The sequence below is a fragment of the Paralichthys olivaceus genome, chromosome 13, assembly GCF_024713975.1.
Source record: "Paralichthys olivaceus isolate ysfri-2021 chromosome 13, ASM2471397v2, whole genome shotgun sequence".
Classification (NCBI taxonomy): Eukaryota; Metazoa; Chordata; class Actinopteri; order Pleuronectiformes; family Paralichthyidae; genus Paralichthys; species Paralichthys olivaceus.
The window spans coordinates 1,124,085-1,144,928 of record NC_091105.1 but is presented as its reverse complement, the minus strand read 5'-3'; the positions used below and the strand labels follow the sequence as shown (position 1 = coordinate 1,144,928).

At 46.6% G+C, this 20,844-nt stretch overlaps 2 long non-coding RNA genes across 3 annotated transcripts; one reads left to right on the top strand and one right to left on the bottom strand.

Annotated features, from left to right (window-relative positions):
• The first annotated feature begins 2,689 nt into the window (after positions 1–2,689).
• Positions 2,690–17,235, top strand: LOC138413528 (uncharacterized). Of its 2 annotated transcripts, none has more exons than XR_011245888.1 (4): positions 2,690–2,887; positions 7,127–7,418; positions 12,301–12,567; positions 15,541–17,235. It is a non-coding gene; the product is annotated as an uncharacterized lncRNA (long non-coding RNA). The 2 variants fall into 2 exon arrangements; XR_011245889.1 differs by lacking the exon at positions 2,690–2,887 and adding an exon at positions 6,232–6,246.
• On the bottom strand, positions 2,895–20,442 carry LOC138413529 (uncharacterized). Its single transcript, XR_011245890.1, has 3 exons — positions 20,333–20,442; positions 5,987–6,191; positions 2,895–5,895 (listed from the first exon to the last, which is right to left on the bottom strand). It is a non-coding gene; the product is annotated as an uncharacterized lncRNA (long non-coding RNA).
• Between the last annotated feature and the right edge of the window lie 402 nt (positions 20,443–20,844).

Here is a 20,844-nt window from a genome sequence, read left to right as displayed (position 1 = left end):
ATAATATTGATAATAATCATAATCCTGAAAAACAAACCAGAAAAATCTCTGTACATCTCCTGAGACCTGAATCATGTCCTGAGCACCCCCCCCCCCCCCCATGGCTCTTATGTGTTTGACATGCTGCACAGCGGCCGAGCCGTCCACAGAGGGTTCTCTCAGTGCAGAGACAGCGTGTGGCCCTAACGTCCGAACGTAAAAACAATAAAACAACAAACCCATTAACGAAAAATTGAAAATACATTGACTGGAGGAGTTGTCATGGCAACAGGTTAATTTAACACGAGGATGGATTTAGTTCTGAGTTCTGCTCTCGGTTAAGGTTTGTTTAATCCTTTGATTCACAAATATATCAGATTACACCTGATCTGTGGACGCTCATTCAATGAGAGGTGACACAGTCACAAGAAAAGCTCTGGTCATTGTGTCAGTGGTTAGTCGGGGGGGTATTTTATCTGTCAGCCAAACACGCTGCACTTACGTTCTTTATTTAAAGCTTCATGAAATGTAAAGTTATAGGATAGTGTGGTTGTTTCTGCTCCTGCAAACCGAGCAGCGTCGGTGTGTGAGAGACAAACAGGCCTGAGTGTCTTTACCAGCTGCAGGTAAATGTGCTTTCTGGGAGATTTGTGTCTTTGTTGGTTTGAAGTGTTTCTGTCACAACGAGCATCTGCAGGATTTAAAATGTTCAACGTGTTGTAAATTATTTCTCGTGTCTCATTGTTCTGTTCCTGCAAAACCTGAAATCTGCAGAATGAAGTGTGTCCTTCATTTCTCTGTCGTGTGCAGTGATAATGTTTCCACCACAGATTCAGCTGAGACGGATTTTTAACTATGATTGTCTTGATTTGCAGAATTCCTCTTTTTTTTTTATTATAAACTGTCAGAAAATATTGAAAAATAATTGGTCTTGGGCCCAAAGTGACAAGTTTAAATTTCAAAGTGTCCAACACCTGATTTTATTTAGTTCACTAGTAAATAAAACCAAGAAAAGTAGTAGATCTTCACATTTGATAAGATGGGAACATTTAAATTGAACTTTTGCTTATTATTGATATTATTCGATATTTTTATAGGATCAACAGTCGGATGAAAATGCTCTTATTTTACTGCAGCAGGGACGATTAGAGGCGTTTTTCAATTTGAGTTAAATTAGCTTTCTATTTAAAATCACAGTTGTAGACTCAGTTGTTTTAAGTCTCGGCTGGTTCCTAAAATTATAAATGAATTTACAGTCACTGCTTCTCTTCAGCAGCTTTAACGTGTGAGTCTTCATCCGTCTCCACTTCAACAAACACATTTTATAAAAATAGATTTGAACTGTTCTTTGTGTTGCTGCTTCATTTGATCCATTTTCTTGCATTAACTTAAATTTGTAATTCATATTCTGATTTTATGACACACGTGTTTATTCAACTGCTGTAGAAATAAAGTAAATTCTTATTAATATTATCATTTAGAGTCTCACACATGGTTTTGGAGCTGGAGCCTGGACTCCGGCCTTAGCAGGTTGAAGTGGGGGGGAAGAGAGCGAGAGTGGGGGTGGGTGAGGGGGTGCAGGAATGGCCGGATGGGTACTAATGAAGTTGGGATGCTGAGGTCCACCTCGGTGCCCGGGTTCCCATCATGCAGAAGGAGGAGGGGGGGTGCAGCCAGCCTATTGTGCCCGGTCCTTCGCCCATTAGCCTCCACCGAGCTCTTCTCTTTCCCAGGAGGAGCTGAGGCCTGCCCGCCCGCCCGCCCGCCCGGCCCCGGTAACCAGGAGAAACAGTAGCCGTATTTAGAGGGTGAGCTCCAGGAAAGCGTCCAAAATGTGGAGAGAAAGAAAGAGGGGAGCCGGGGACACTGGGAGCAGAGAGAACCCCCCGACAACAAACCGGGGCCTGACAAAGTTGTCTCTTTGGCAGTCGCGCCTCCTATTGAAGCAGTAATTTATTCAAAGGAGATTTTTATCCCCGCGATCTGATTATTATGATAATCGAGCGACCCAGACCTCCTTTCTTGGCTCCTGTCTGCGGGCTGCGGGCTCGGCGGTGACAGTAAAAGCTGATTTGCACGGTGCTCACCCCCCGGTCACATTCCTGGACTCCTCGGTATCAAAGACGCGGACAATGAGTGGATGTGCGCACTTGATCCAGGAGGGGGGGGGGGGGGGGGGCTGTGTGTCAAACGAATTCTAGTAGTCAGACAAGATTACACGAAACTTTTTATAATCCCACATGGATCCAGAACGACACACTCCATATGTGAAAGTACAGAACAGTGGTGCGTGCGTGTGCGTGTGCGTGGAGGCGTCTGTGTTGCCCATTTACGCGCAATTAGAGAAGTCATTATTATGAAGGTGCGTCTCCGGCAGCTTCTCCATTTGAGGACGCGCGGTGACATTCGGATGATTCAGACTCGAGCGTGAAGTCAGATGAAGAAATCCGACATGAATTCAAATGATTAGTTTCCAGCAGAGAAGTTGGATCATGCGAGATTTCTTCACACGCACGTCTGCTTTCATTTTTCAGAGGGTGGAGACAAACGCGGACCTGCACCGTGTCATAAAGGGGAGGGTCTTGGTGGCAATATATGTTTTTAGAGGAGGCTCCTCTTGGTTCATATTGCATCTGACGCGAGGAATGGCGAGTGCGAGCGACGGCGCGGGCATGTGGGGAGGGGGGGGGGGGTGATCCATGTCCGCGGGAAATAATGGGGATGATAATAAAACGGAGGGAAAACCCGAGCGAGGGAAGCTGAATGGATGGAGCCACACACACGTCACCAGCAGCCGCAGCCATGAAGACCGTGCGCTCACGCCTCCAGCTGCTCAGTCGGTCTCCATCTCCTGAGCCGCTCGCTCCTCGGCGTTGAAGAGCGGACACACACGCGCACAGGCGACGGCGTGAGTATGAGATGTAATGTGTTTTCTTCCGAGGCGGGTGCAGGCGGAGGATGGTGCAGGGGAGCGGGGTGTGCAGCCTCGACAACCCGCACGGCAGCGGAGCAGGGTGCGTGTGTAGCCGGGATGTGGCAGCGGCAGGAGAAAAATGGGCGATGCGTGTTTGTGCAGCAGATTCTCATTTGTGAGTCTAACACCTCGTCTTGTGTCAGTTTGTGTCCTGTGAGGGACGAGCTCGAACAGAAGGGGACATTTCTCTCAGAACGGAAGCTGCTGTGAGCTCGTGTCAGGTGGAAACATGTGGTTCAGCTCTGAACATGAACATTTTCGTATTTTAATTTTTATTCCTGTGTTTGCAAACTGCACCAAAGAGTCTGGAATGATTCTGGTGATGTGATTTCCCTCAGGGAACAAGTGTCCATGTGCAGTGAAAGGTCACAGGCGAAGTGTGGAAACGCTCTCTGGGTAAATGATGAACTAAATTAGTGAAAGAACAACTCGTAATTCAACGAGCTTTGAGGGAGAACTCCTCATTTTCACAGCCTCAATGACGCATCGTGCACCGGCTTCATATATGCGCCATTCACAGGGAGCCACAGAGGCCAAAAGGCTTCCAGCCCTGATTTCATTTCTCGTGCACACATCTCCAGGCTCTTAGCAGGGTCACTCCTCCAGCTCTGCTCGCCCACAGAGACAAGCAGCATATGGCACCAAAACCCACCCAGCCTGACACCATCACCGTCAGGGAACAAAAAGACACAAACCTTTTTTCTGTTTTCTAAATTAAGCTCTTTCAGGACCGGTCCGCGGCTCAGATATGAGGATTAGCAGCAGTCGGGCCTGCAGTGCATGCGTAATAAGACAAAGTGGTGGCGTTCACACCCACAGTTGACGGATAAAGGGATCACAAGGCCAAATATCCAGTGCACACGTGTGCGCATAGTACGAGGCCTGTGCCCAAAACACGTGTGCGAGCTCCGGACCCACCGCGAGACACCTGAGGCCGAGGAGCTTTAAAAAAATAAAATAGAATCAAATTAAATCTGACATTATGCAACGGTTCACATGACGAACATGAGCGAATGAACGTGAAGGCGGAGGTCAGAGCAGGAGGAGAGATCTGCACACACATGTGGTTCATCTCAATATGAACATTCAGAATTTAATTAAAACTACAAGCCTTATTTTAAAGAAAGCATTCATGTTATATAAGTACACACACACACACACACACACACACACACACAGGGGTTGTGCATGACGTTTTTGTGGCAGCAGCAGTGTGTGTGTGTGTATGTGTGTGCACCTCGTCAGTCAGAACTGTCTTTAAAATAATCTTGCAGGATGAAATCGCAGTTTGCTGATTGTCTCCGCGGTTTGAACCAACACTGCTTCATGTCCTGGACAGAACTGGGCTCATTTGTCTCCTCTGCTGTGAAGTGAAGAATAAAACGATCGTGTCTTTTTTCCAGGGATCCCTGGAGAGACATTCAGCGGCCTCACAACACGTGGTTTACTGTCGGTGATGTGCGCTCCAGCAGCCCAGTGTCCCTCACATCTCTCAGGGCTCCGTGGTCAGTTTGGACATTTAGTTTTAGGTTCGTGGATTTTGAAGAAATAATAATTGTGACGCTTCAGGGTCAAAGAGTTGAGAGAAAGTTTTTCATATAATCGCAGCTGGAAGGTAAATTAGTAAAGAAGTTCAACATGTGTAAAACACTTTCTTTACACTCAAACCTTTTAAAATTTAACAACGTGCTAAAATGTTAATAAAATATTAATCTATTTTCAAAATTCACACGATATCAGTTAGATAGTTTTGTTACTCAAAATTTGTGCTAATTGATTTATTGGTTGTCTGCACCTCAGGTCAGCTCACACACACACACACACACACGCACACACACACACACACACACCCGCCTTCAAGCTTTTAACACGTGCGTAAAACACATTTATGTCGTGCGTAAAACTCGCGCGTAATTGTCTCCCGAGAATTCAACATGTGGCGTAAAATGAAGCGTTTTATCCAGATCGTACCACGTGGTTTTAATCAGACAATAACCAATGAGGCTCTTTAATAAGGATCGATTTCTTTCTTATCAGCTCTGGACGTTCACATGAATTATTCCCAATTAGAAGCGCTGGATTTGTTGACGTCATGCACGTCTCGTCCAATGGCGCAGCCTGGTGAGGTTTGTTAAAATGATGGAGAGACAGGGGTTGGAGTGAGGGGCCTATTTTTGGATTTTTTTTTTTTACAAATCTGAGATCAGGTGATTTTAAGCAAAGAGGTGTAAAATCTGCAGAACAGAAGCGCCTGCGTTAATCTGACTCGTGAAATGATGTAGAGATAAAAACAAAAATTGAGAGCACACAGGCCAGTGTTCATGAGAGGACTATTAATGATAATGGAGAAATAAGTGCAAGCTGCATGTAATTATCTTTGTCTCTATCCAGCCTGGAAATCCTGAATAGAAGAAAATAAGAGCTCACACCAGCAGTGGATCATTCAAACAGAAGAAAGACTCAAACTCTGGATTAATTAACAGGAAAGTGAATGATTTGGTTTTATTAATAAATATTTTTTTAAATACAAGAAAGAATCCGTTTTTTAAATGTTCTATTTTATTATTATCATTTATATTAATAAGAATACACAGCCTTCTTTAAAATCATGACTGGAAATTCACAAATATCTGAGCATTAAAGTCAGATTAAATTTAAAAATGAGAAAATATGTATTTTTAAATATATATATACAGCAAATTATATTTTTTAAATGTATGACAGAAGCTGTGTGTGTGTGTGTTATTATGCATGTTAAAGAGTGGAAGTTTGCACAGTGGGTTCACACTCGTGTGTGTGTGTGTGTGTGTGTGTGTGTGTGTGTGTGTGTGTGTGTGTTCTGGGGCTGAGGCATCTGTCTTTTTTTTTAAGGGCCTCGCTTTGTCCTTGTGGATTGAAACAAAAAGCTCCTTGACGAAGACGTGCGTTAAGGTGGCAGCCTCCTGGACAACACAAAAATGTGTACATGGATTCAGACAGTAGAAGAAGAAGAGCAGCGAGAACAATGCCAGGGGGGGTTTGTTGTTTGCTTACAGGGATGTAGCCGTGGCTGCTAACGCCTGCCATGTTGCCAGTCAAGTGGAGAAGGAGTGCTCAGGTTTGGGCGTGTGTGTGATGGAGGGTGAGAGTGTTCCGTGTCTCGCCCTCCTCTCCCTCTCCCTCAGGATCACTCCATCTCGCTCTGCTTTCAGTCAGTGGCGGTGGCGTTGGTGGGGGAGGAGCCTGCCACAACAGGGATCTGGGCACACAGAATAGCTTTAATTAGATGGGGCCTCGTGCCATGTGGCTACATGGTGTGTGTGAGAGAGAGGGATTGTGTGTCTGTGTGTGCACAACGGCATTGTCTATACCCGTAAAGTAAAGATGTGTTTTCTCTGCTCGGGATTTGCATTTTTTTGTGAACATTTTTCACAAAAAACATTTCGTGCTTCATGCGTCATACATTAAGCGTTGATAAGCATTTTTCTATTAGGTCGCGGTTCGTTTAGTCGTCAGCAGATTTTTTTGTACATGCGTTGAATGTACATCTTACACCCTTCGATCTTCTCTGTGAGGCCGACCTCTGCTTTGGCATCACATCGTGTGAACGAAGACAAACCAGCTTCTTTTGTTGTCAAACAGCCTGGATCTTCTTTTAATTTAAAAATGCATTTGGGCCGTGGCGGGGGGCGGCGTTTGAAGCCGTCCCCCTCCTATGGAGACGGTCAGCGGGTGACGCGGGTGCACCATAGGGATGGGCGCCTGGTCGGAAAAGGGAAGGTTGGCGCCATAGCCGGTTTGGACTGGTTCATCAACTTGTGTACTTTTTATTGGTGCCTCTCACTGATTGCTTGACTTGAAGGGAGGTTTCTATAAGGAGGCATTACTCGCAGGCCAATCAGAGCCTTCATTGCACAAAGAGAGGTTTCCTATTGGCTTAGTGGGTTTGAGGCGGGGTTAGGGGCCACTTGGTGACATCAGAAAGTTAAGGGTCAGGACATTTAAGGGCCGCTGTAAGTTGAGTGAGGAAAAAAGGCCCCAGGCCAGAAGAGTACCATCTTTGTTCGGACTTGATGTTAACGGTCGTTTGAGTTTTTTCCAGGCTTTGCTCACTTTTAACACGAAAATCACTTGACATGTAAAATCAAAGAGATGGAGACATGTTTTATTAACTACTTTCTCCTCTGCTTATAGGTCAGAACCCATGGTCCTCCGCCTGCAGCTTGAGAGGATGGGTAGCCTTAGGGGTTGGCTGTTATCTTTGGTTATCTAGCTGTATGAGTGATGTACATTCTTCATAAAGCTAGATAACCGAAAGTAACAAGAATCCCATTACACTCCTGAAAAAGGCATCAAGATCCCATATGCACCTCCCTCAAAAAAATAAAAAAATAAAAAATACACAGACTCTGCCACAAGAACAGAAACACGTGAAGAAAATGGACGAGCGTTACAAGGACACGGGCGCAGGAAATTGCAGCAGAAGGTAAGGAACATGATTAAGGTCTGTGTGACTGTAGGTCTATTGTTTGTATGCGTGTGTGTGTGTGAATGTGTGTGAAAGTGTCTGAAATCCCAGACCACAAGGCCGTTAGGTAAGTTTGCTGTGAGGCTCCGTCTGTGTTTTTGGTCCATCAGCATTTAGAAATGCAGAATAGTGTAAGCAGGCATGTAGAAACAAATGAAACATTGACGTACACATCTCCTGCAGCCTGTGGTAGTGATCCATAACAGTACGGTTGGTGCAACAGGATCACTTTTAATCTAATAAGCCCCATGATCCTTGTGTGTGGGGCTGCATGCAGGGGCTTAGCTTTAGTATCACATGGCCGGGAGTGACGGGCTTGCTGAAAAAGGCCCACACTGATTCACCAAAGCCGGTGGACTTTGACAAGTCATTTAACAAGTTAGCTAATCAGTTTGCTAGTCAGTTTAGTCAGCGCTCTATTCACTTGTCACCATGAATTTCGGCTTTGCTGCTTCCATCTATGGTATCAAGAGAATATGCAATATTTATATATATTTAAAAAAACGTGGGCATTTATATCATGGGAGCTGCATACGGTGCTATGAATTATACATATGTTCCGACTTGGATGGGATTGTGTGTGTTAAGAATGCTCCCTCCGAGTTAATCCGGGCTCCCAGTGCCCCGCCGGCACCAAAGTGAACAGACAAGAATTTGTTTGAGGCCAGTTTTGTTAAGTTAGCCGTTGTTGATTCTTTCCCCTCCTTCCCACCTACTCCATTCTGCCTTTTTCATGAAAAGATGTTTGATTTGGGGTCCTGGCAGTTGTTTGATTTGACGTGACAGTTGGCTTGGTTGTGAATGGGCCGTGGCAAAGCCTCCATTGCATGAGGTGCTGCCATGTGGAAAGGCCTGATGGGATCTCACTGAAAGCTCCTGTGTGTGCGCGAAAGTCGTTGTGGGGGAGTGGTGCAGGGGCAATCAAGCAGAAGGTGCCCCCAGTGACGAGGTCCATGAGTGAGAGAAGGAGAACAATTTCAGCCTTTAGGTTCTTTGCCCGGTCTCATGGTGAGGAGTAATTGGTCAATCAGATCCTCAACGTCAAGGCCCCTGATGGCTGATTGAAGGTGTGATTTCTTTTCTGCCCATCAAAGCTAGAGGGTCACTCCTGCTGAGAGAGGCCGCTGAGGATTGTTCCCGAGGTCTGAAGGCTTTGGAGCTACAAGGCCAGCAATGAACTCCAATTGTCATACCTATTTCGCATGGCGGTTTGCCATTTCAACACGGCTTGGTGAAGGCAACACCCTCAGGTTTGGATGTATTCGGCTTGACGTGGTACTAATTTTAAACGCAGGCGCAGAGCCGGAGTGAAATTCCTAAAAGCTTGTGTGGCAGACTCACCTCACAATGTCAATCTCTTCAAGCCCTGCAGTTGTGCCCGCCCGCCTGCTGCATTGCAGGTGCTCAGCGTGACATTTGAGCTCTGGGCTCCGCTAATAAGAGAGAGGAACGAGGGCCTTGACGGGAAGTGACAGCTTCCTGCTTGGACGACAGAGTAGTACCTGGTTCTTTCTCTGTTGTGGCGCTACCACCACCGCTGATGTGTTTTTATTACAGTGTTGACTTATGAACATGGCAAGGCCTTGATCTGTTATTGTAAATGACAGATTGACAACTGTGCCTGCCTTATATCCGAGCGCATGTGTGTCTGTACAGGTACATTTAGCATTTTACAAAGTAGGGGCATGAGGCAGGGGGATTTTGTGCAGTGCAAAGATAAACGGTGTCTCCTCTTGCTTCCTTTTCTGTGTCAGTTACAGTGTTGGGGGTGAATGGGAGCTGAAGTCTGGGACAGATTGTGTTTATACCCTAAGCAGTGCCCTGGGAGACGCATGTCATGGTGCAAATGCTTTGTGCTGGCTCTGTGTGTGGCACAGTTATATCACTAACACTTCACACTGGGGACCCCAGAGCAGAGACTGTCCTAGCTTCCGCCCGCCTGGAAATGGCACAGAGATGGGAGAGTTCCTAAAAACCACCGTAGGGCCTTTGCTCTCTTTTTTTCTGTGTCCCATGGCAGTCTAGAAAGAGGGCGCAGAGAGAAAGGGTGAAGGAAAGAAGAGGAGGAGGTTGGTGGGTTTGTCTTAGCTTCCATGCACTAGGCAAGCAGATTTAGACTCCAAGTGTCAAATAGAAAAACAGCCATTGTGGTCGGGTCCTACTTGCCCCCCCCCCCCAGTAGACTTTACAGTCAATAGAGCTAGTCCACTTGTCACTACGGGACAATGCGCCCCTTTGCCTCCCTTTCAGCCCTGCCAGGTCCGAGCAGCCAGACAGTTTTCTGAATAAGACCCAGTGACTCTTGCCCCCGTTTTCTCTACCTCTCTTTCTCTTGAAGGAACACACCAACAGAGTTTAGAAAATGGCTTCGCTGTTGGGTATGAGCAGAAGGCCAGACCCTGTTATTTTCCACAACATTGGCATTCCCTCCACCCAATACACTCACAGAGAAATGAATGTATCTAAGGCAGTTTCAAAAGTCAGTGGGCCTCCGTAGAGAAAGGAGATTAACTTTGGGAACTTAGCAGTAACAGGTGTACCGTGAGTCTGCCCGGACCACACGGAGGCGACTCCCGTCATCTGACCCGCTGCTCTGTTCGCCTCCCTCTTGGTTTTCAGTCGTCTGGAGATAAAGATGAAATGTGCTTTGTGTTTTCAGATGACGAGAACGCTTCAGACCTTGTCCATTCAGACACTTTTGTCGAGAGTGTTTTGGCTGTTCGACAATGGCCTCATATCATTTTTACTACTTTTAAAAATGTAGCTCAGTTTTGCCACATTTCTCCACTGATTTGAGTTTTTTATTTTTTTTCCAAAGGGACTGTGCAGATATCTTTAGATCTCGAGCCGCGCTCACCCGAGGGAGTGAGCTGAGGGTAAACAATGTGGGTGCACAGAGGAAGCAAGAAATATCAGAGGGAGCGTGGTACAGCACTGAAGCATGAATACATTTTCACACGTAGAACCGAGACAGTGATGTTTTAAGAGGGGAACCGTCTTTCAAAGAGAATAAGTGAAGCCTTTTCTATCCACTCCTTTAGTATTTTCAACCACAATAAATCGAGCCATTCAGCAGCAGCACAAACAGAGCCCCTCTAAGAGCCAGAGCAAAACAGTGCATGCATTTGTTTGTTTCAGTTGTTAATACAGCTTTTACTGAGAGCCTCTGTCCTCAGGAAAAAGCCCATTCTAGTGAAATGACTTGGCAAAGCATCCGATGGAGAGTCTGTTCAGACTGAAGCTGCTCCCGCTGCCATTGTCTAGCTCTCGCTCACACACCTACGAGTCCAGTGTGAGCACACAATTTCATTGTTGCGTGAGCTGTTAATATCAGAGGCTTCACAATAGAGCCCATTCGCCATATTTGCATAAGGCACTCTTCCAACAAGGACCCGGAGAGGGCTTGAAAGCTGGCCCACTCCAGTGCCAATGGCAAAAAAATGTCAAGTGCCAATTAGGAGAGGTTTGCCACCATTCAGCAGTACCCCACCTACCGCTGTAGTCCGTCCCCTCCCTGCTTACCCACCACAACTCTCTCACACTTCAAGTCACCCCTGTTTTACCACCTTATTCCAATTTCAGACGCAGACCCTTCCCCTGCTGACACCCACAGACAAAAGCTGGCTCCCTCCTCTGCCGGCTAATGGAAGATCCTTTCTGCTGGACTCAGAGTATTAGCGAAATGAGACAGTGTGCTCTGTGCACCGATTAGTCAGCTTTCTTTGTTGATTTCTTTGAATAGAAGGGTTCAGGAACTACGTGGCTAAACCTAAGAGACACAGACTCCACCTGCTTGCGAATACTGAACTTCATCAGCTGGGTACAATGCGCTGCTCTGGTTTCAGACTCACAGGTGTGAGTCATTGACGGAAGGTTTTTGGTAAATACAGAAACAATTAAAAATAACCCGCTCATCTAATATCCTTACTGGTAGGTCTGTGTTTTGCCTTAAGCTAGTCCTGCTTATCATTTTGCACTGATGCACATGCCAAATACAGAGCATCCTATCATGAGGACGTCTCACAGAGACTATTTAAATGTGGAGCACAAGCTTTGAATCAGCTGTTAAGGCTAAACGAAACACACCAACATTATCGGATTTAGTGGTGCTACGTCAAATCCATGTTAGCTTAACTGGTGAGTGTCAATAGTGCTGAGCAGCTGTTTACATTTCTAGCGATGCTGAAAATTCGGCATTATTTCCACTAACGCTTAACTGCAGCTGTCAGATGCAAAGTAGGTGCGACAGGAATGTAGATCATCATCAGTGACCCTGAATTTAAGTAACGTCGTGTTTACGTTTCGAAAGCATTCGCTTCAAAAGGCAGCTACATCAAGTAAATGAAAACAACGGGTGTCCTGTAAAATGACAAGAATGCAGGAAATTAAATTAAAATAAAATGAAGTCGTAGACGCATTAAAAGAAGGTAATCGTGTTTGTTCAAGTGGGCTACCGTTGTTTTGCACAGAGCATTTACCTAACTTACCGCCTCCTGCCACTCAAAAGGATTTTTCTCTTGTCCTCTTTTCTCTTTCATTCTTTCATTCAATCTCTGTGTCGAGTTTTTTTTTTCTTTCCCACCCTTGATTCTCAGATGGTTGGATCTGATTTGCATACATTTGCATAATGAAAGTCATTTGCATGCTCAGGGGCAGACTGTACCATGAGAACAGACATGAAAAGGTGTGTGTGTGTGTGTTAGTGTGTATACATTCATTCATGTGTGTGCGTGGCTTGCATTCATATGTTTCTGTGAACTACACATATGTGTTTTGATGGATAAACCACGTTCTTAAAATTTTCTACCCTCTGATTTTCTCCACCTCGTTGTCTGTGCAGGCGACCACCACAAGACCCCTGAAGGAGAGCTGGCAAAAAGAGACTGAAAAACAGAAAAGAAGGAGGAGGAGGGGTTGCTGTTGATTCTGCCCTCCCTCTCTCCTCGCCCTCCTCTGCATCGCCTCCTCCCTCCTCCTCCCCCCTTCCTCCTCCTCTGCTCCATCCTCAGCAGACTGCCCTTTTTTCCTGTACAGCAAGACGCAGCCTGCGCCACCATCTTAGAGCAACGCTGGCATGAAATGGAAGTGGGAAGACCCGCCAGTGCAGGTAACACGCCAAACCCGCTGCGCCCACCATCCTGCATCTTTCCACTGGCGCCACCCCGACGCTCCATCCTCTCCTCCTCCACCTGCCCGAGTCCTCGCCCCTTGTCTCCAGCCTCGGTTTTAATCATCTCAGATACGTTTGTTAATTGCACGATTCACGAGATGCACTGATGGTGGAGGGGAGGGTGAGCTGATGTAGGGGGGGCGTGTTTTGTATTTGTGTTCACATTAAATCACTCTGCTCTCAATGCCTCTCTCAGGAGGCTTTCAGTGGGCATCTGGCCTCCGAAGCGCAATGTTTCCTTTCCCGTTTGGGAATTCTCATGGCATCCTCATATGCGTGCCCTGACATGGCGGCGGCTGCCATTTTGGAGATATGATGCAAACTGTGCACAATGCAGAGCCACTATTTGTAACTCTGCACCTGAGCACTCTGGGATTTGAGCGCTATATTTTGTCAGGCATAAAACAATATGGCAGTGCTTTAAAATTGTTGGGTTTTTTTGCAAGTGAGTTACAACTTCAAGATTAATTCTGAAAATCTAAAAGTTTCGTCTCAACTCATTAAATGAGTTCAGAAGAAATGTCAAGGTGGGAACATGTGTCGAGTGGAAACTGATGGTTTCTGTGAACCACTCGTCACATTCTCACAGAGGAACATGTAGCAAACGACAGACAGAGGAGAGGTGGTGAAGAAGTGAGAAAGTGGGACCTCGATAGGCAGAGTCTCGGTACTGGAAAGCCTCTCATTGTGTGAGTGGCGAGTGTTGGAGGGCAGTCGGTGCCCAGACAAGTCGAGTATTGTTCTCTCTCTGCGAAATCGTTGTAGTGCAGCATTATTCCAACCGAGGAGCTCCCAACTTTCAAAACCGCTTAATCCAAAACTCCAATAAGCATCAACTGGGCTTAATTAAGTAAAGCAGGCGGTAAACAATGCATGCCATTGTCCTCGCAACAGAAACCTCCCATTGTTTGTGTCTGTGGTGCGGAGGTCAAGGAGACAATGCTAATGCTAACTTACAGTAGGGTGCTAGTACATAATGTGAACAGAGACATGGCTGAAACACCTCGTTGGGTCAAAGTGAGAGAAAAAAGTTTTCTTTGACACTGATTTCCAATATTTACTAAACCTAAATAAAATTCTAATTCTAATTAGGTCAGGCCAAGGACTCTGTGTAAGATTTTCTGATGATGCAGCCTTTAAAAGTGGAGGCGTCGCTTGGCTTTTCCAGAGAACTTGTGCAGTAACTGTGTCAAACCCAAGACGCACTAATCACAGCCAGGCCGCCATAAACAGGTGGTAGATTGAGCAAAGGGGGCCGGGGTCGCTCTCAATTTGCTGTGTAAATTATGCAGAGCCCAAAACAATGCACACAGTAGACAGTGGAGTGGCTGGCGTTGGCTAATGAGATGATGAGAAGCCTGGGAGGGCTGGGAGCGAGTCGAGGTGAGGGGGTGGGCACGGCCGGCAGCTTGTGTCTGGATCTGTGTATTCGTGTGTGTGTCTTGTGTGTGAGGCTCTAGAGGAGCTTTGGCAGGGGAGCAGACACTGTCCCGTCTGCACACACCCCACCATCAGCACAGAGGGAGGGGAGGGTAAGCAGGCAGCTGGGGCACCCTGCCCCCATTGCACCGGCAAGAGCACCAGCCTTGGGAACCTCTGTGGCAGGGGTCCCCCCCCAACACTGGCACGTAGGGGCCCCCCAAAAGTCTGGCTTCAACCCCCCATCACCACAATCCCTTCCTCCCTCTTGTCTCCCCAACTACCACCACTCCTCCCACTCTGATGGGAGGCTGGGGGCCTGGGAAGGACTTCAAGTTCACGGCCAGACCTCCTATTGAGCTGACAGCCTGACTGTTTGCTCAATTCGGCTCCCTATTCAGGGCCGAGCTGGAGGAGGGAGAGCTGAGAAAAAAGGGCTGGAGGATCGGAGGGTGGGGGGTGTTGCTAGACGGGACACGGTAGCACTGTTATAGCCATTCATTCAGCAGGGGGAGACGGGTAAAGGGCGAGGGAGAGAGTGAAGAGGGATCGGGGGTTCGAGTCGGCGTGCATAAATAAAAAGTGAGGAATCCAAAGTTTGCTTTGAGCAGTGTGCGCCTCTCTCACACCCTTTTAGACTCTTAATTACTGGCACCTTCCTCTTTTCTCTCCCACTACTCACTACACCCCCTCCCCCTCCCCACCATGCACACACACACACACGCAAAATTGCAATCATTCTCATCATCCTCTCCATCCCCTGGTTTTATTAGGCCACATGCTGGGGCTGTAAATTTACTATTAACAAGCGTATTCAGTGTAGCCCTCCCGACAAAACAAGACCACGATGCCAATAACTCAAAGCGACACCAATACCCAAAACTGCCTTTTATGCCACCAACCTGCGCTGTGAACCACTCCCTCCCTACCCCCTCCCACCCTCCCTCACCGGGTGCACCCGCTTTGTACAACGGCGCCACGCTAAATGCCAAAGCTAACGTGATTCTTGCCAGTAGCTCGGGCGATGTCAATTAGCACAGCGGTTGTTGGTTTCTGCCGTTCACCTGCATTATCGGTTCACGCTGCACTCGCTGACCCGCTGTAATATTTTAAGTTGCTTGTCTGAGCTGCTTGAAAATGCAACAAAAAAGAGGGTTTGATAGCCTTGTGAAGTCCAACTCAGCCTAGCTTAGGGTGTGTCACATGCTTCATCTTTGTATTAGCAGCTCGTAGCGTACCAGGCTCCTGCTAAGGCCTTTCAACTTCAGCCTCAATCCCCTCGGCTGGTGCATGGCGCTGTGCTTCCCTCGGCCAGATTTAGGACACACAATGGGTGATTTTTCCAACGAGGACGAGCATTTTTCAAATTGGCATTCACAGCCAACTGTCTCAGATAATTGTTTTGACATTCGCATGATTGGCCTCACTGTGTGTTTTGACTCCCTCTGAGGAATGGCAGCCGCATTCTTAATGTCATCTTTCTTTCTGCAGGTGAGTGCTGCCAGTGCAGGAGGACCGCAGACAGACAGCGGAGGGACAGCGGGATTCCTCCTTCAGCCTCCGTTTTCAGCCCGGAGTAAATAAGTGTCTGTGCTCGACTCGCCGCAGATTCCTTGCTGTGACTTTGGAACATTTCCACGTCGTTGATGCTGCGTGATGCGATGCATTATTTGACCCAACAGTCGAGCTGAGCTGATGTTTGTGAATGTAAACATGGCGCTGGACTGTGGGTGAGGGAACGAGGTGCGGACAGAAGATCGGCAGCTCGAGGTGTGAACGACCTGGTCTACAGCTGTGACTCTTCTACTTTGGAGGGTGTGGCTCTGAATTTTGTCCTTTCTATTTTCATAAATCATTAAACTTAGACTCTAAAAACTATAATGCATCTCCACTTACTGCAGGTCACATTCCATGAGCCGCAGCCCGCGCTGTGTTTGATTTGTGTTTTAGTTGCTAGGACTCAAAGACACGTGAATGTGAGACCCACGGCAGCAGTGAATAATACTGCACTGCGATTGGACAGCTCCGTGTGTCGGCCGACACAATGGTGAAGGAGTGAGCTGTCGTCTTTATACTCTATGCAACTGTTTTATCTTTTTTTGTCCTCTTCCTCTTTTATCCTTCCTGTTTGGTTTTTGTTGTTTCTGGGCTTTGGTTGTAGACGTTCCTCCAGACGTCAGCAGGACAGATGGATTTTGAGGAGCCTACATTCCCGGTGTTAATATACTGCTACAGAAGAGACAGTGAGAGTGTCAGTGTGTGACAGATGACACAACGTAGCTCACTTTCATCACTGCATGTATTGAATCTCATATTTGCTGCCTTAACAGACTCGGCAGATATAAGCCACAGTCTGAGTGAATGTGGACTCACACATTTAATATTCCTGATGGCAGGAGTGTATTTGATCAGCAGGGAGTAGCTGAGCAGAGCTCGTGGCTCTGTGTGTACAGAACACGCCACACTATTAAAACCTTCCCAGCAGGCTTTGAGACGCAGCAGTTTGGTTCATAGCTGTTACCTGCGTCGCTGTAATGATACATCTTTGGGTGAGACACGACAAATACATTGGCTTCACACACTGCCTTAATTTCCTGTCCTTAACATTAACACACACACACACAAATGCAATAAAGCAAGTGCTATCGCAGCCTAATTCATTCTATATTAATTTTCAGGAAGTGGCAAATTTTTTATTACGATTGATAATCTATGCAAACCTTTTAAATATTACTTTAAACAATCTATGTCTATGCAGTGCTTTTGCAATTGATTCAAGGGGGACTATCTTAGTCTAATTTAGAAAATGTATTCTTCTGATAATCATGCACATCCCAGTGCTCAAGACAATTACTTATCTGCCTGGATAAGCTTGAAATTATGTTTTTAATCTCTAAAAAATAAAAGAGTCACTTGTCTGATATCGGTCGAGTGGCATGAACATCATGAGTTGTCGTCTACAATAATTAAATCGGTTGCACTAAATCTCTTTTTTCTTTAGCTGCAGATCAGACACACTGTTTGTATTCAGCCGTGCTCTGTGCGCCGCAGCCTGTTGTTTTAAATAAGCAGCAATGTTTGTGTCACACAGTCTCATCGCTGTGGAAAAGTATTCACCACATGTGCCTTTCTATGGAAAACTGTGTTGGAATAGTAATAAAGGTTTACATTGAAAACAGAGGAAAACTGGACCTTTTGTGAGTTTTTGTACGTTTGATCTTTCGTGAAGATTCTCGATCATGTGATAAGAAAAGTTGTGTGTTCAGCTGCTGGAGTGTCCCTGAGCAGAGAAATCAAATGCAACCCAGTTCCAACATGTAACAGCCAAATGAAAAAAGATTATCATAATTAAGCTATTTTGAAAACACACAACAGCGAAGTGGGTTTACTTCCTGTCGTGTTTGGCATCGAGCAGCACACGAGAGCGACAGTCGAGCGCCGTCCAGATTTCATGTAAAACTAATCAACACGAAGATGCCCCCTGCAGAAAGCAGTGACAACCCTGAACTGGTTGTTGTTGTATAGATGAGTAACAATCCATCTACTCGTTAATCGACTGTTATTCTGAATTTAGGCAAAACAAAGAGCGGGACAGCGTTCTCCTCCCTGCCCGTGCAGCAGCAGCGGCGAGGCGCAGGCCACGGTGTGCCCACACTTCCCCTGCGTGATCCGCTGTCTGACCACATATGGCAAATGCACCAACACTGACATATGGGCCCCTCACAATTCATTAGCTTTGTCATGTAAAAGAGGGAAATCCCACCGTAAAACAAATGAAATGTAACCCCGTACAGTCCAGGTTGATCACGCAGCTCTTTTCATTCATTGCCTCCCTTTGATGAAGTCGTGTGTAATTCAATGCCGGAGGTTTTTAACGCAGCCCTTGGGTGTCTGCATCCTCGCAGCAGAGCAGCAGAGGCTTTACAAGCCGCTCCCCTCGTGTTTACAGCTGCGCTGCGTGTTGAAATGAGCTGTAGTACACATAAACAGCAGCTCCATGCAAATATTACAGTGCCCTTATTAACCAGGGCAGCCTGCAATTACATTATGTCCCAGGCGTTAACATCCAGAGAGCGAGCGCCGGTCCTCCGTGGCAACTCCCCTCGGCCTCAGTGTGTCTTGGCGGCATTATGGCCCTCATAATCTGATTCACAGTTTGTCACGCTGCCAAGAGGCAAGTTGCATTAGCCAAGCGCTATAGGCCTTAATGAACTGAGAACCAATGTTAAGCACACTAGAGCAAGCTGGAGTGACGGCGAACAACCAGGCTGTCGTTTGCAGCCGTGTTGGATCACAGTCTAAGTTATAGCTGAGGTTTGTCAGGTCGGGAAAAAAACCCCTCCACCCTCCGCTGTGCATCCCTAGAGAAAGAGAAGATGTGTTGTAAGAGGAGCGGCTCTGACACTGAGCGTCGCCTCCTTTTGAAATAAAACACAAAATGGCTGCTGGCTACATCAGATCATGACACTGAAGGAATCAGATCCCAAGATGGCGTCGAATTGGCATTAACGCCGGTTGGATCAGACCGGATCATTTAAAAAAAACTGGAAAAGCCACAGTTGCAGCGACGGCTGTTTGAGTGACAACCACACAAGGGCCGATGGCGGGCGGTGGTGGGGTGGGGGGGGGTGTGGGTTCCAAAGTGGGAAATGGCGGGTTTTGGTGCACGTCCAAGGTCTCGGAACACGGGTGCTGCTCCTTTCACAAGTTCCTCGGAATCGTTATTGGTATGCAGGAGGCCCCCCCCAGGAGGCCTTTCTGTACGATTCTGGAGGAGAACGTGTTTGCAACCAATCGCCAGGACAGAGGATGTGTGTGTGTGTGTGTGTGTGTGTGTGTGTGTGTGTCTGTGTGTGTGTGTGTGTGTGTGTGTGTGTGTGTGGATCGGACCGTGGTCAGTGCCAAGAAAAAGTGGGCACCTGTCCAGATCAGTCCACCTCCGTGAGCGGCCTCTCAGTGTCGCAGCCCGTCAGCAAAGACAAAATGGCTGCAGATGCTTGGACGTGCGTAAGTTCGGTGACGATTATCGATGAGACACATTTAAAGGATTTCAGCCGCTGATGTGCATGAAGTTGTAGTTTCACACGTTTGAATCTGTTCACTCATGATTGTTTCACTCTGATCAGGAAACTTTAAAATCATGGTCACGTGATAATGAAGCTGAAATACTGCCGTGATGCATTCAGGGGCCATCAGACAGTTTGGAAAGAGGATTGATAGATGATTAAATGTAAGAAACTTGAGTCTGACCTCCTGCGGTGTAGTCGTCTGCGATTGGCTCTTTCTCCTATTGAGGTATTAGTACATGATATAATATTATGTATAATAATTTAATGCACATTTACTTAATATTGGCTCGTTTACTGAAGTACAGGTTCTCAGCTCTTCACTGGCTCTTCACAACATTGAAGGACTGTGTTTGAGTGTGTAGTTATTTTCTACTTTACATTTATTGAAATGTTGTTCAATCATCATACGACACATTAAACACTTTTTCAACCAAATGTACAAGTTATTTTTCCACTTAAATGAAATCAGCGCAGCTCAAGTACGCAACACTTCCAAACATTAGAGGGGGATCGTGAATTTGAACGTAGCTGCAGAGTTTAAAACAACACTGAAAAGGCAGGTGTGTGTGTGTGTGTGTAGAAGTATTTTGATTATTACTCAGGTGAAAAACACAGAAACTTTTTAGCTTCAGTATCTGATGAATTCTGGAGGGTCACAGAAGCGTCTGCACGAGGCCCTGTGGTCAACACGTGACCCAGGTGAGAGAGACGAGGACGAGCATTTCAAACTCAAGTTCTGTCGTCTGCCCGAGCGGCATGCAGCGCCCACACTGAGCTTAAAATCCACTCACACACTGGAGCAATTTCTTGCAGCTTATGTATTTGTCCACGAAAGAGAAAGAGCGGAGAGGTTAGCGACGCTCGACGCTCGGGCCTGATGAGTTCGACGTCCGAATCACTGAGGATGCTCTTCTTGAAGGCGAGCGAGCCCTGTTGTGGAATGTCAAGTAGTCTGGCCGGGCCGGGCGACTGAAGCGGGAAGTGATTTGACTAATGTTTTCCCTTTCATGGCGCTCTTCTCCCCCCCCCCCTCCCCCAAACCGCCAAAAACCTCCCCAGAAAACTTTACGGTGATGTCATTCATATGCAAAGCAGGCGTGCTTTCAGCGGGCTGAATGTGTGTGCATGCATGTGTGAGCGAGTGTGCGCGTGTGCATGTGTGCATGTGTTGCTTGAGTGGCTGATTCCATTACTTGAAGGACCATTACACTTGCCTGTCAACAGCCAAAAGAACTGAGAAAAATTAGCAGATTAAATCACTCGGCTCCTTTCCTCCTCCTCCTCCTCCTCCTCCTCCTCTTCCTCTTCCTCCTCCTCTTCCTCCTCCTCCTCCTCAGCAGGCTGTTTGCACCATGGAGCTGTAAAAAAATAAAAATAAAAAAATCAGAAATGTATTGTACCTCCTTTTAAAGCCACGTCTGTATTTGATCCGTGACAGATCCTAATTTTGGCGACAAATCTCTCAAAAATGACAAAAGCTAAAAACAATGATAATGCTGCGAGACACAATCAGGGCAGAGCGTCTTTGAAAGCGAGGAGCTACGAGGCAAAATCCTATAAACAGGGGCGACCAGGGAGACTGAATCTAAATGTGGTTTTACAGCCTTGTAAAATTAAATAACACTGAAGCATTAGGGGGTCCAGTACATGTTTATTGATGCAGTTGGGCAAAAGTTCAAATGCCGGGGAGGGTTCAACCGATTCATGAGGTTTGTGTTTTATTCAA